Genomic DNA, 13,733 nt, shown 5'->3' on the forward strand with positions numbered 1-13,733 from the left:
TGTTCCTATTACCACAAGGACCACTTGTGCCTTCACCTTCCACATCTTTTCTAGCTCTTCTTTCAGCCCTTGGTATTTCTCAAGCTTCTCGTGTTCCTTCTTCCAGATGTTGCTATCACTTGGGATTGCTACATCTATCACTACGGCCTTCTTCTTCTGTTTGTCCACCACTACTATGTGTGGTTGGTTGGCCATTACCAGTTTGTCAGTTTGTATCTTGAAGCCCCACAGGATCTTATCTTGGTCATTCTCAACCACCCTTGGGGGTGTATCCCATTTTGACTTTGGGACTTCTAGCCTGTACTCGGCACAGATGTTTCTGGAGACCATATAGTTTGTGTGTTTGGTTGGTTTTAGTTTATAGGGTCCCTGATAGCCCTGATAGACTAGTGGTTAGGGCACAGTGCACTCACTGCTGTGGCCCAGATTTGAGTCAGGGTTCCGCCAGGAAGGGCATCTGGCGTAAAACACATGCTAAACATTTTTTTGTATTTGAATTAAAAAGAAACATTGACTAAGGTTAAAGCACTGACCAAGCTTTAAAGGACCATAACAGTGATCTAACATGTCTGCTGACAACTTCCACTCATGTCAGTGAGTTCCCAAAACTTGCTGTACTGTATTTTAGCTTTTGTAATAATTTGCAGAATTGTTGTAACTTAAAAAATGAGATGTCTGCATGATACACCCACTCTAAAACTTTGTGCTTTGCTTCACAGAGCACATTAATAACTAATGGTAATAAAGTTTGTGCTTACAAAACTACCTTTAAAGCTGGAACCACCGTAGCAGAGATATCCTCTGCAGCTCCGTGTTGGATCATTAGCAGGACAGATGGCCCACCTTTGAGTACATCTGACTAGACAGACTGCTTTATGAAGAAAAACATGTTTCAGACCAAAACATTCCCGACTGGTATGATATCAGCAGCTTTAACTGTGTACTTGGCAAGAGACAGTTGAAACCATCGGATGTATGGTTCCTCGGTGTGAAAGCTACATAATGCTGATCTTCCAGAATACCATATCAACACACCAAAGGAGCTATGGCAAGGACTTCTACACGGGTAAAAAAAAAAATTTAATTAAAAAATATTTTTTTAAGTAAAACATAAACAAACCAAGGAAACGAGTCTAACTCGCAAGGATTCAGCTGACTGAAAGCAGTAACGATGTGTTTCATTTTGATGCGTTAGCTCTGTCAAGCAAACATCTGTGAGTTGATTTGACAGTGTGCCAGACAGAACCAAAACCAGTGAGCCTGTGGAAAGGATGAAAATTTCACTTGTACTATTACTGCAATGGTTGTCATTAATGTACCTTGTAAGCACACAGGATACACTGGCAGAACCACAGCAATAGTCCTTCAGGCTGTTTGATTGTGTTCACATCTATACTGAAAGAAGCAGATGCAGCATCTTGGCACAAGCACCTGATCTGAGTTTATCTTAGATTAAACTCTGTGTAATCCCATATATTGGTTGCACTCAAGTATGTTGTTAGGGGACCAACAAATACAGAATTCTTCAAGAATCATAGAAAGTAATGCTAAGGCTGGCAATATTTAGTTTACTCTAATGGAAAACCTTGTGACCTGCGTCCACCTATCTGGGCTTTCCCAGACTCACGTTTACTTTCAAGAGTTACAAGGTGACCGTTTGCTTCAAGGAAGGCACATATTTTAACCTTTCAGTTTCTTTTTATAAAATGCAAGAATTTCATTCAACAACTTTTGTGGAAGTGTACTCTTCTGGTACTAACATGAACTTTTCTGAAAGGTCACCTGCTGGTGCAACACACCGTGCTGTACTGTGATAAATTCAGATTGGATACTAATAAAACTATTCCTTCTATATGAATCTATATTAAGTAACATTTCAAGTCTGCCTATTTAGTTTTTATAAGCAGCATATAAACATTTAATTGATGATGGTGTTTGACAGACTATTAAGATAAATTTCCACTTTCCAGCCTTTATTAATAGTTTGTCAACAATCAGAACCTATGAAGACTTATGTGGTGATTTATACTTTCTCTTTAGTGCATATTGCATGACTGTATCAAAACCATCTTAAACCTGCAGCTACCTCTGAGCCTGACAGGCTCTGTATGCCTGTGTCCTTCTTTCCAGCACCTCAGGGGACTCTGGAAAGTGGTGTTTAGAGCAACTAGCAGGTGTTGAGTTTCCTCCAAGAAACTTGTGACAAAAAAGATATTTGATTTGCCCCGGGCAGACCGTCAGCAGCACATTCAACAATAAAAGAGCCAAAATAATTACTTTGCCTGAGGAGGCTAGGTGTCTGCAGCCCCAAGTGGAGCTCTGCACAGTTTTGACTGCATGCATGCCCGTGGCACAGCGAGATATGAGGGAACGATAAGAGGGAGAAAGTTAGTGGTGAAAGTAGTGAAGAAAGCAAGGAAGCATAGAGAACAGGTGAAAGAAGAAGCACACGCCAGATCTCTAATGTTTAGAAATATGTTTTCATTTAGAATGATTTTCAGCTTTTGAAGTTGTTTGTCCACTTTTAGAGATTTACTATTGCATGAGTGGTGAAAATTCTGTGTGCTTGAGCCTGATGTGAATGCTAGTATATGATATAATTTCTACTCTTCAGTGACAAGGGAAGGCTAGTTTAGTATAACTTCAACTGCTGTTGTAGCTGCTGGATGTATTAAGAAAATCAGACAGTGAATAAACATTTTTATTGACAGCCTACTTACACTTTGGGAGGAGGGAAGATTATATATTTGTCTTGGAGAGATAGATGCATTTAAATCTTGGAGTAAATGATACAATACTAGGCTGCCAAGAGTCAACACTTTATCTGCTTGTCATGGTGCTTCTCCTCCATTCTCCTATGATTGACATATAGAATAAATGCACAATATTACAAGGGTTTAGTACTGAAGAGGAGTGTTTGATCATTTGAAGAGTCCAAATTCATTATCAAAAGCCAAACGTGCAAAAAATATTAGCAAAGCATAAGCAGCATAATATCATTTAAAAAGGACTACACGATGAACTCATTAACATTTTTAAACAACTTCAAATAGAAATGATACAGTTGGATGCAAAAGTATTTATGGTGACCCTGAGTTGCAACAATCTCACAAAACACAACATTCAAAAAAAAAACATTTTAAAAAGCACAACATCTAAGAAAACACAAATCACAAAACAGTGACACAAGACAAAACAAAACAACATTTCAGATTATGGGAATGTAGGGGCAACTCTGGATTGGACAGAACCCTGGTCAATCAAAATCAGTGACACCCTCACTGGCTGGTCATGGATGTTGTTGCCGGTGTTTGTCTACCTGGATTCATTGTAATCCTCGTGTTTTCCTTTGGTGTAACAATAAAACCATGCTACTGCATGTGGCAGCCTGTCGGTCCTGAGTGTGTGCTATTGGGTCCTACTCTCTCAGTTTGCCGCTCAGTTGGCCATTCAGTGCTTTAAAAACTAACAGTGAAATTTTACTTGAAGAAGAAGCTAAACAGGTGCAATGTAATCCTACTGTTTTTCATAGTATGCTGTAGTTTGTCTAAGGGTTTTTGCAAATATTAATCTGAAGAGAGACCGTGCACAGCAGTTTCAGTGTCTGTAAAACAACACAGGTTGAATCTTTGCACTGTGTATCATTGCTAAGATGATACTCATGTACAAAGCTTTCATTAACATCAATGGATATCTAATACCTGTTATTGCCTTTAACAACCAGAACTGGTGCTACCACACTTAAGAGCATAGACCCAAAGGAAGGAGGTGTACTGTGCCATCAGCTGGAGACACACTTCAGTTAAATACGAGCAAATTAATTAACCATCTAATGCTTTGGTCATCACTTCTGGTGTTACAGGGGCTGGTCTGCTATTCCAGCACTACATGATAGATCACTCTGGTCATTCATACCCCTGCGCGTGCATGCACACACACAGTCTTTCAACTGTTTAAATACCAATTATAATGTAATTAGGAAATGTGCAACAATACACAGTGCACTCAGCATACAACATGACACATACAGTAGATTGTCTTTTCTCAGGCATAGTGCTAAATCATCGCATTACTGCCCAGCCCAGAGGGAAAGATGGCTGAAAAAAAAACACTAATTTCCCTGCTTCCAGTAACAGCATGCACAACTAAATAACCAAAGAGAAGGTCAGAGGAACAAAATTTATACAAGAAGGACTGTGATCAGGCTAAGCTGAAGCCCGATGTAAATACATTGGAATTCTCATTACTTTCCAATGATGGCGAGAAGTCCAGGATATGAAGTGCATGAGAAGTGGCACAGATGTTATTCTTCCTCTGCTGGACAGGTGGGGAAACTGTTAGTTATATTCAACACACTGGATATTGACATATCTTCTTTCCTATCAGCTTTTGCCCCTCTGACTAATATTGTTGCCTTCATAATGCACGTTCATGAGGGGTGTGGCTGTGCAATCATAACTGAAGGGAGTTGTGGATTTGTTTAAGTGATGTAATAGTATAGTATAGGCCATGAGTCACCAGAAACATCGACTATGACTTTAGAGTCAACTGGATACAGAATTTAAAAATGGCATCCCAGTCATTCCTGTGAATGTTGCTTACTCCATAAAACATCTGTCAGGTTTAAACCTTTCTCATATTTTGGGGTCCAGTGAGCATGTATGCTTTCTCCAGCTGAGCTTGCATGCCTAAGCCAGCTGACTTCCTGTGGCTCCCCCGCACACATAAATGGGATAAAATAAAATAATCCTGCACAAAATTTCCAAATATACATTTAATAGGTTGGCCTTTTTGGGTTAATATGTTTTGTTATAATATATTTGAATTCAGCCTTAATCAGTTAACACCACGTAACGCTATCTTATGGCTAATCTCAGTTTAGTATTATATCAATGAAACCCTAGTTTGAACTCCAGGCAGCATATCTGGCCCTTGTCATGCGTGCTGCAGAGGAGAATGAGTTTCACAAGCCCATGGGACTGCTAGCTTTCAAATAGACTAATATGTCTTTATCTTTATACTGTAATTGGGTATGATAACCTTTAAACATTTTTATCACAAGTTAATTTGCTCACCACACATTAGCGGGCAGTGTTGAATAATAAGTACATTTACTTAAGTACTGTACAATTTCAAGTACAAACTTGAGGTTTCTGACGTTTACTTTACTTGAGTATTTCCACTTTGTAGTACTGTTACTCAACCACATTTGACACTTTTAGTTGCTTGCAGATATACTGTAGATTCCCAATACAAAATATAATACACAATGTATTATTATGGACTAACTACCTGTTAGTACATAAAGTACATAATCTCCACCTTTACCAGCTGCAACATTAATGATGTTTACACATTAAGGAACTGATTAGTATAAATCAATAAAATATGAATTGTTCTGTATAATGAGTATTTTTATTTTTGTACTTTAAGTATATTTTGATGCCAATACTTTCACTTAAATAAAGTTTGCAATGTAGGGTTTTCACTTGTAATACAGCATTTCTACACAGTTGTAATGGTATTTTTTATTTAAGTAGAAAAGCTTTACTCACCAAGTACTGTATGTTGGTATATGAAGGAATTCGACTTTAATTTCTAGTGGCTCCCAACATATTTACACACTGTAACAATAACCATTTATCAAGAAGCTAGACAATGACAACAAGCATGAACAAAGGAACTGCATGTGTATATACAGTCTATACAAAGTGCCTTAGATTTGTGTTATTGCCTTTGTGTTATTGCTCATCTATTTTATATTTCACCTGTATTGTGTGGCATTCATGTGGACGGCAAAGTAAGAATTTCATTGTACAGGGAAACACATTTCCTAACTGTGCATATGACAAATAAACACTTTGACCTTTGACCTACAGCCTGCTTGTATTTCAATTGCCAAGTAATTTATTAAATATACATCCGCCACTGCCCAGTTGTTCCAGAGGAAGGAAGCTAACAAGTAAACTGTTACACTGTTGTTTTTGTTCATATCAAGTCTATAGTAACTGAGATCTGCCCCTTACTTTTGATTACTAGAAATCTCTTTTCCATACTCATCAGCTGTAATTGGTTGTGTGCAATTTACAGGACAAATCTGAAATGAGTTCACAATCAATATTATTGTGTCACTGCTATGCCCTGGCCAGCATTTGCCTTAGTACTGTAATAAAAAGTCAGTTTATGAATGGGAGAAATAAAATGAATGGTGCATGGTTTTTTAAATTATTTTTTTTAGAAATAAGGTTTTTGAGGTCTCTCTCTCTCTCTCTCTCTCTCTCTCTCTCTCTCTCTCTCAAATCTATACATGAATTAAACTTAACAAGGCCTGAACATTTTAGATTTCTGCAGAAACCTTATGAGGCATATATAGAACAATCTGGACCACAGGAATGATTATATATGTTGTCAACAGCATTAAAAAATGATTATTTCTGCAAAAAAAAATTTCACTCAGCCAGACTGATTCTCAGAGAAATCAGTTTCTTACTGGAGCAGTTGTACTTCTGTAGCTACTTAGAGTAAATTGTGGAACATTTATATACTGTATACATTGGCTTATGGAATATATAAAGCTGATAAATCATTCTGACTTCCTGATGTTTCACATGGTTGCAACTGTGGTGTTACAGTGTTGCTGCACAAGAGTAAACATGAAGTAGGAAACAGAAGCCTCGGCCTGTGGTAGACATAGATTATGATATCTGATGTTCACATTTGGATTTGCTGAACTGAGAAAAAATTCAAAGAAATATGTGACTATTCACAGCAGATACAGGGTAAAAAATAACCAAATCATAGACCAGGTCTTCAACTGCGTACAGACCCAGCTATATAAAGATCTTTCAACTACTCTAGACTGTTGCTCTAGCTCTAAAACCAGTAGTTCTACAAATTATTTAAAGCTAAGTCTTTTTATTAAAAAAAGCAATGCTAATGTTTTCTTTTGCAGTCTCATCACAGAAGAGATCTTTGATGTTTTTATTTTATTGAGAAGTCAAGGCGACTCAGATAGAGTGCACGTATAGGAGAGAAAAAGGTAAAGCGATGTCATGGATGTGGACAGAATAAATGAATGCCCAGTATTTTCTTCTGGCTCAGGAGCCTTTGATCAGTAACATAATGCAGCCTCATGATGTATGTGTGGTTGATGTGGTGTGGCTAGACATTTATGTACACTGTGTGTGTGTGTGTGTGTGTGTGTGTAAAGTTTTAAAGCTTCATTAACATCTTAGTGCATGTTTTTCACTTGTAGTAGGTCAAGAATTATTTGCGTAATAAATTTTATTATTTAAGTGTTCACATACATCTGTCAACCTGGTAAAGTCGTAAATCAAAACCTCTGTATGACTGCTCAGGATGTACAGAAAGGATATGCCTTCACAGGAGTACATGTACACCACTCCATGTTTGAATTACTTGCATAAGAATTGCTCAGGTGCACATAGAGGAGTCATTAGTGGGAGAACTGGTGTTCACATTCATCAAAGAAGTCACCTGAAAGGTAACATACAGATGAAGCCGTTATTTTGGAAATGCTATGACCAGTTAGTTATAGACAGACAGAAAGTTATAGAACTTGTAGGCCACAATCACAAAGGGTAAATCTGGAGAAAAACATAATTGATGAAAATAGTACCTTGTCGACTGTTCAGCAAATGGGGGCATGTGCCGTGTTTTAGGGTTCATTGTTAACACTGAGATGATAGATACAGTATAATTAAGGAAAACATTTGAAAGACTTCCCATTAAAGTATTTTAAAAATGAATTGGGAGGAATATAGTGTATGAACCTGCCGTATATAATTTGAGTGACTGGATTCTCTATTCAGATATAATCTTTAACCTTTATCAACCACATTTAAGTTTGTCCTTTTCCTTTGATAGAGAAGTCATCCTAGTCACGGAGAATGCAGAGGTGGCCAATTACCTTCCATCATATGGAGACACGACTGTGCTGTTCAATTTCTGGTGATGTCAGACAGCTTCTGTAAAGCGAATGCTTGGTCTCTTTGACAAATTAAGGGAGAAACTCAGAAAGGAAATGAACACAGATGAGGAGGAGCCACAGACATCTAACAAAAAAGGACATACATCAAATACAAAAGCACAATCTAGAGGAAGGATTGGGTACACGAAAGAAATTGGCTGGATACACACTGACAATGAAATAACTAAACAAGTCTGAGCAAAACAAGGGGAAGAGACTAGAAGGGTGTGGATAAATGGCAATGCTCAATTTGAGGATATACTAAAAGAAGCAAAGGCGTTATTCTTTCCTGATGGAAATTCCACCAAAGGCCCGGTGTCTGACTTTTAATTTGATGTGTTGGAAAATCCTCTCCCCAGGGATGTTACTGCTGGGGTGAGCTTCAAACCTGATAAAACTCTTCGCACTGCATTTCTGCATAGCAACTCATCCTAAAGCAGATTTGACTGGAGTGCAGTGATGGATCTGAACATTACAGTATATTATGTGAACTCAGGCATGAACTTTTAGTTTAGCATTAATTGATAGGTTATTTATTAATCATTTTTATGTATGCTCACTTGATTTACTCTTTTCTACTACACTATACTGCACTACACCTTTTTACTTTTTACTACTACACTCACGTACTATACATGTCACATGTTTTCTGTCTGGCAGGTAGCGGCACACCAAGAGAAGCCCTCTCCCCTCTCAGAGTAAGGGGTCTGTGCCTTTCCTCCATAGAAAGTAAAAGTTCAAAAGTAGGGACTTATAAGTTAAGGACATTTAATATTTATAAGTTTTAACATTTTTTAGCCAACAGAAAATGGTTTCTTTATCTTTGCTTCTCTATATAAGCATGTGATCCCTGATGTTCTGGTGAAGAAAACCGTGCTGAAGAAAAGTGAGCTATGTTTTCCTCCTGTATTGCTAAATAATTTTGAGCAACCAGTGATTCTTGGTGTTTCATCTTAAGTCTTAAGAATCATATAGGCAGTTCCTGTACAAGAAGTAACATCTCAGATCCAGATTTAAATTCAGGTAAATGTATTTTCAGACCATGAAATCCTCAGTCTCTGACAGTGCAGCACATAACTTCTTGTTAACTCAAAGGAAGCAAATACTGGCTCTGGTGTGCTGAGAGATATTTACAGCAGCTTATACTCTGATTTTCACAAGCACTGTACTGCTGGAACACACTTTAAAGTGATGTTCCTCAGGCGCAACTTCTTTGCAAACAAATGGAAAGCTGTGGGGCGAATCTTTGTTAAAGACTTTCAAAACTGGAAGCACATTCCAATCAAGCTTTTTGTCAAGTTTTGTGTCTTGTTTATTTTGAGTATGTTAAAGTAACATCAAAGGCTACCGCTAAGGCAAAGTGAGCTAGCTCGGATTATTGTAATGTGTAATGCATTTCATGTTTGTTATGTTTTATTTTAAGGACCCCTTATTTTTGTTTCCATTATATCCCCTGGTTCCTGCCGTTTCACTCACTCGGCCATCTCTGTTCATTATCACCTGTATATTACCTCTGTTGTTATAACAGTCAGTTGCCAGATGTTCTCGTGTGTGTTTCTGCTGTAGCTTTCTCTTTAGTCTTCTACTGTACTTGCTATGCCTACCTTGCACCCATTTGGTCCTCTTAGACCCTGCCTCTCTTGGAGGCTGAGCCTGCCTGTACTTTGTACATTGTGACTGTTAAGAATAGAGATTTGCAAACTAAGAATTCATCCTGTGTCTTGAATTTCATATGTGACATAGAACAGTTTTTTTTATTATCACAAGAAGCAAACCTGTCTATTATAATGAGGATAATAATCACTTTATTTGGCCAAGTACATTACACACACAAGGAGTTTGTTTCCAATACAGATGCGATGCAGCCATCTGCGGTGCCAACTCACACCGATGGCTCTAACCATCAGGGCGACTTGAGGTTCAGCGTCTCTACATGTGGACTGTAGGCACCGTGATTCGAACCTCTAAAAGCAAAAAGAAATTAAGCATGTGCTTATTTATTCTGTCAGTTGACATTTTTGGACACACAGGTCATTTCTCATTGCTTGTGGAGATAATGCGGTGTATAGCCTTCTTTATGTATTGGAACCAAAACGAAAATTGAAAGCAGATTTTTCTCAAGTGAATAACAGTTTATGGCAATTGAGTTTTACAAGTGACTGCACTGGTCTCATCAGTCCACTGAAAACCAATAGCAATCAGCTGAAGCTTAAGGAGGCTGTGGTTGGTTCATAAACACTTCAAATGAAAGGTACAAACACAGAGATGTATGCCTGTGAGGAGGCATAAATGAGTTTTCACACACACACATCATAAACAAATGCACACATGTACTTACACACACACTCTCTCAATTCCCTGCAGTGGAGCTGAAGCATCTTGGCATGGTGATTTATTCATTTGCTTCTTGCAATAACTGAAGATATTGTTAGCGTCCCACACATAAATCTATGTTATTTTCCCCAACATAGAGAATTGATAGAGCAGAGGGAGCTAGGGGAAATTTAGATAATGAAGCGCAGTCTTGACTTTTCCATGAGGAACCTGTATAGCTGGGAGCAGGAGAGAATACTAACGTGAATATGTATTTGTAATTGTACTCCATTTGTGTGTTGGCCAGACAAGAGTCCAGTCCTTCATGCCTAACTGTGGAGCTGAAGGGAAGTCTAATAGCACCACTCTCACATATAGAGCTGAGTCAGTACACTGCAAAGTACTGTACTGTGTCAGACACAGGCAGATGAACTTATATGGGAGACCCAGGCAGACCAAGATATGGAGCGTCTCCTGTGCTTAATTCTTACCCACTCTCAAACTGGGAATGTTATTGGTATAAGGGACGTTGAGATGGATGCAGTACTCACCTTGGATTTTCCTCCTGTTCCTACAGTATACAAACTGCTCACTCAAGGAGCTGGCTACAGCAACAAGTGACGTTTCTGAAACAGCAGGTTTTAAAAGTGAGAGGAGAATGATAATTTTTATTAGATGAATGAAAGCTATTTATTTATACTACTACTTCACTAATTTATGTGTTAAGATCTTTAAAAACAGATGGCAACAGAAAATAATTCACAAGTTGACAATTGAAAGATGCAGTATCTTTGCACAGTTGCAGATAAATAAATACACTCAGCATGCTCATAGCTAAAACCCTACCATATATCTGTCCCATATGGTCTAGTGGTTAGGATCCGTGATTTTCACCCAGTTGGCCTGGGTTCCACTCCTGGTATGGGAATTGCCTTATTAACTGTATTTTGTTGCCTTGCACATGCGTAATGACAATAAAGTTGAATCTAATCTAATATAATGTTTGGGGGCAAGTATATACAGGGCTCAAAACAGATGAGTAACTAAACTCTTAGCAGGTCTACAGATTATACCCAGAACATTCAACAGGTGACAAAACAATGGTAAGTACCACAAAAAAAGAATCTCATTAAGATATACAAAGAAGGTAGAGTGGACAGACAACAAACTGGCACACAGGTTGTACGGTGAAAGACAACTGCATGTAATGAGGTCGGTAAAGTAAGGAGTGGTTAGTGCAGGCAAGGAGACCAGAAAGATGACCAAAATAAAAGTCTGTAACAGGAAGCTGCTCAGAATCATGACAATATGAAAATATTACACGTAGTTACTCAATGCAGCTGCCTTATTATCATATTATGTCATTTCTGATAGTCATGGAGTCTGTAATTTACTTTTATTTTGCCTGACATCTGCCGATAACTGGACCAGTATGTTGCTACTTCTCTCTTCCCCTCTGTCTTGAATGTATTTTTTAAGCTACATGTATATTCCTCTCATTCCATCTTCCCTGAATGTAGTTTTCTTCTGTTGAACTGCATTTTTCAAATGTAGTTTTGTTATCTTGAACTGAATGCCTTCTTCTGTTTTCAGTTTACAATTTTTAAGTTTGTAAAGTTTCTTAAAGTTCACGTTCATTGTTTTTTGGTTGTGTCTTCCACATTACCCAATGGTAGTGGCAGTTCACTTTTACAACACTGATAGGAACTTTGGCCTCAGCAGATCTTTTTATTACAACCTCCATATCAGTGGCTTTATGACTTCATGCTCAATGTACAGAATAGCAAATGAGGAGAGCCCATCATGGGACATAGTTAATCTGAGATAACATTTAATGAGCTTCAGAGAGGAAAAGCTTCTCTCACCAGAAGCTACTGTCACAGGCAGAGTGAGAAGGGCAATGCACAAAGTCGGGAGCATTTTCCTTATAAATTTAATTAAGCATCTCAGATGGTTATGAGGTGTGAGAGGAAGCCCCAGTGGGACTTTTTGTTTCCAGTTTCATATCTTGTGCATCAGTATCTTCTATTTGATGCTCAAATCTCTGGCAGCACTATTCCAGCTTCTCAATCCCATCAGGGTTGTACATCATGCCAAGTAAATAAAGTAATCCATACAGCTCATAGAAGCTTTCCATACGAGAAAACATCTTCACTGTGACAAGAGCTGTGTCTAGAAGAGGCAGGAAAAACGCCCTCTTGAACTGTTCCTCATTTTGCTGTATCCCTTCTAGCAGCTCTTTGCCATTGCACCTCATGATAAAGGTAGTTTTGGCAGTAATTAAGCAAAGAACATGATGCTGTTGAACATATTCCATCACTCTAATAGTTTTTTTCTCAATGTCTCAATTGAAACTGCTGGGCTCTAAAGAATCTTACTCATTCTCTTTATCTAGAACAACACATTGTACCAAACAATGGTATTTGAAATAAAGTAAATGGTTGCATGTCTGTGTCTCTTGGTAAATGTTCCCAGCTGTTGAAACATGTGCATACCATTTTTCTGTTGCGTACTCCTTGAGAGCAGACAGAGCCTTCACCATTGCAGGCAGCTTGTAATGCACAGCTTTAACACTGTCATCTCAACATTCCCATCAGGCTGCTGAAGTTTCACTGTCATATTTTTGACATTCTGTAAGAATAGCCCAACAGTGAACTGAGGAGCCAAATGGGGTACAAAGTTGTTGCAGCAGAGCAAAAAAAGCTGATGGAGATGACAGATTTTCCCTGTGGTGTCATGCACATTAAGAAAGCCAATAATGTTCAGAAATACAAACCCTTATAGAGTTGTCACAGTTGAAAATTTTTAAAACAATAGATGATGACTCAGATTGGGTGAGCAATCCATGATCACTGAATAGTTTCTAGCCTTCTTTACTTTTTCCACAAGAGCTTGAAGTGTTCTCTTCCAAAAGATTTATTAATTCATTCTGAATGTGCTTAGTGAGATAAGACTCACTCCACTCTGTTCTGAACTCTCCTCAGATGTTCTCTCAATTAGCTCAATTTGTCCAAAGAAATTTACATTCCCTGTTTCAAACAACTTAGTGTGATCTGCCAAGTGGCAAAAAATTTCTGTCAACCTATAGTGGTGTGAAAAAGTATTTGCCCCCTTACTGATTTCTTATCTTTTTGCATGTTTGTCACACTGTAATGTTTCAGATCATCAAACAAATTTAAATATTAGTCAACGATAACACAAGTAAACACATCATGCAGTTTTTAAATGAAGGTTTTTATTATTAAGGGAAAACAAAATCCAAAACTACAAAGCCCTGTGTGAATAAGTGTTTCCCCCCCCTGTCAAAACATAACTTAACTCTGGTTTATCGCCCCTCAGTTCAATTTCTCTAGCCACACCCATGCCCGATTACTGCCACACCTGTTCGCAATCAAGAAATCACTTAAATAGGACCTGCCTGACAAAGTGA

The sequence above is a fragment of the Monopterus albus genome, unplaced genomic scaffold (assembly GCF_001952655.1).
Source record: "Monopterus albus unplaced genomic scaffold, M_albus_1.0 scaffold219.1, whole genome shotgun sequence".
Lineage (NCBI taxonomy): Eukaryota > Metazoa > Chordata > Actinopteri > Synbranchiformes > Synbranchidae > Monopterus > Monopterus albus.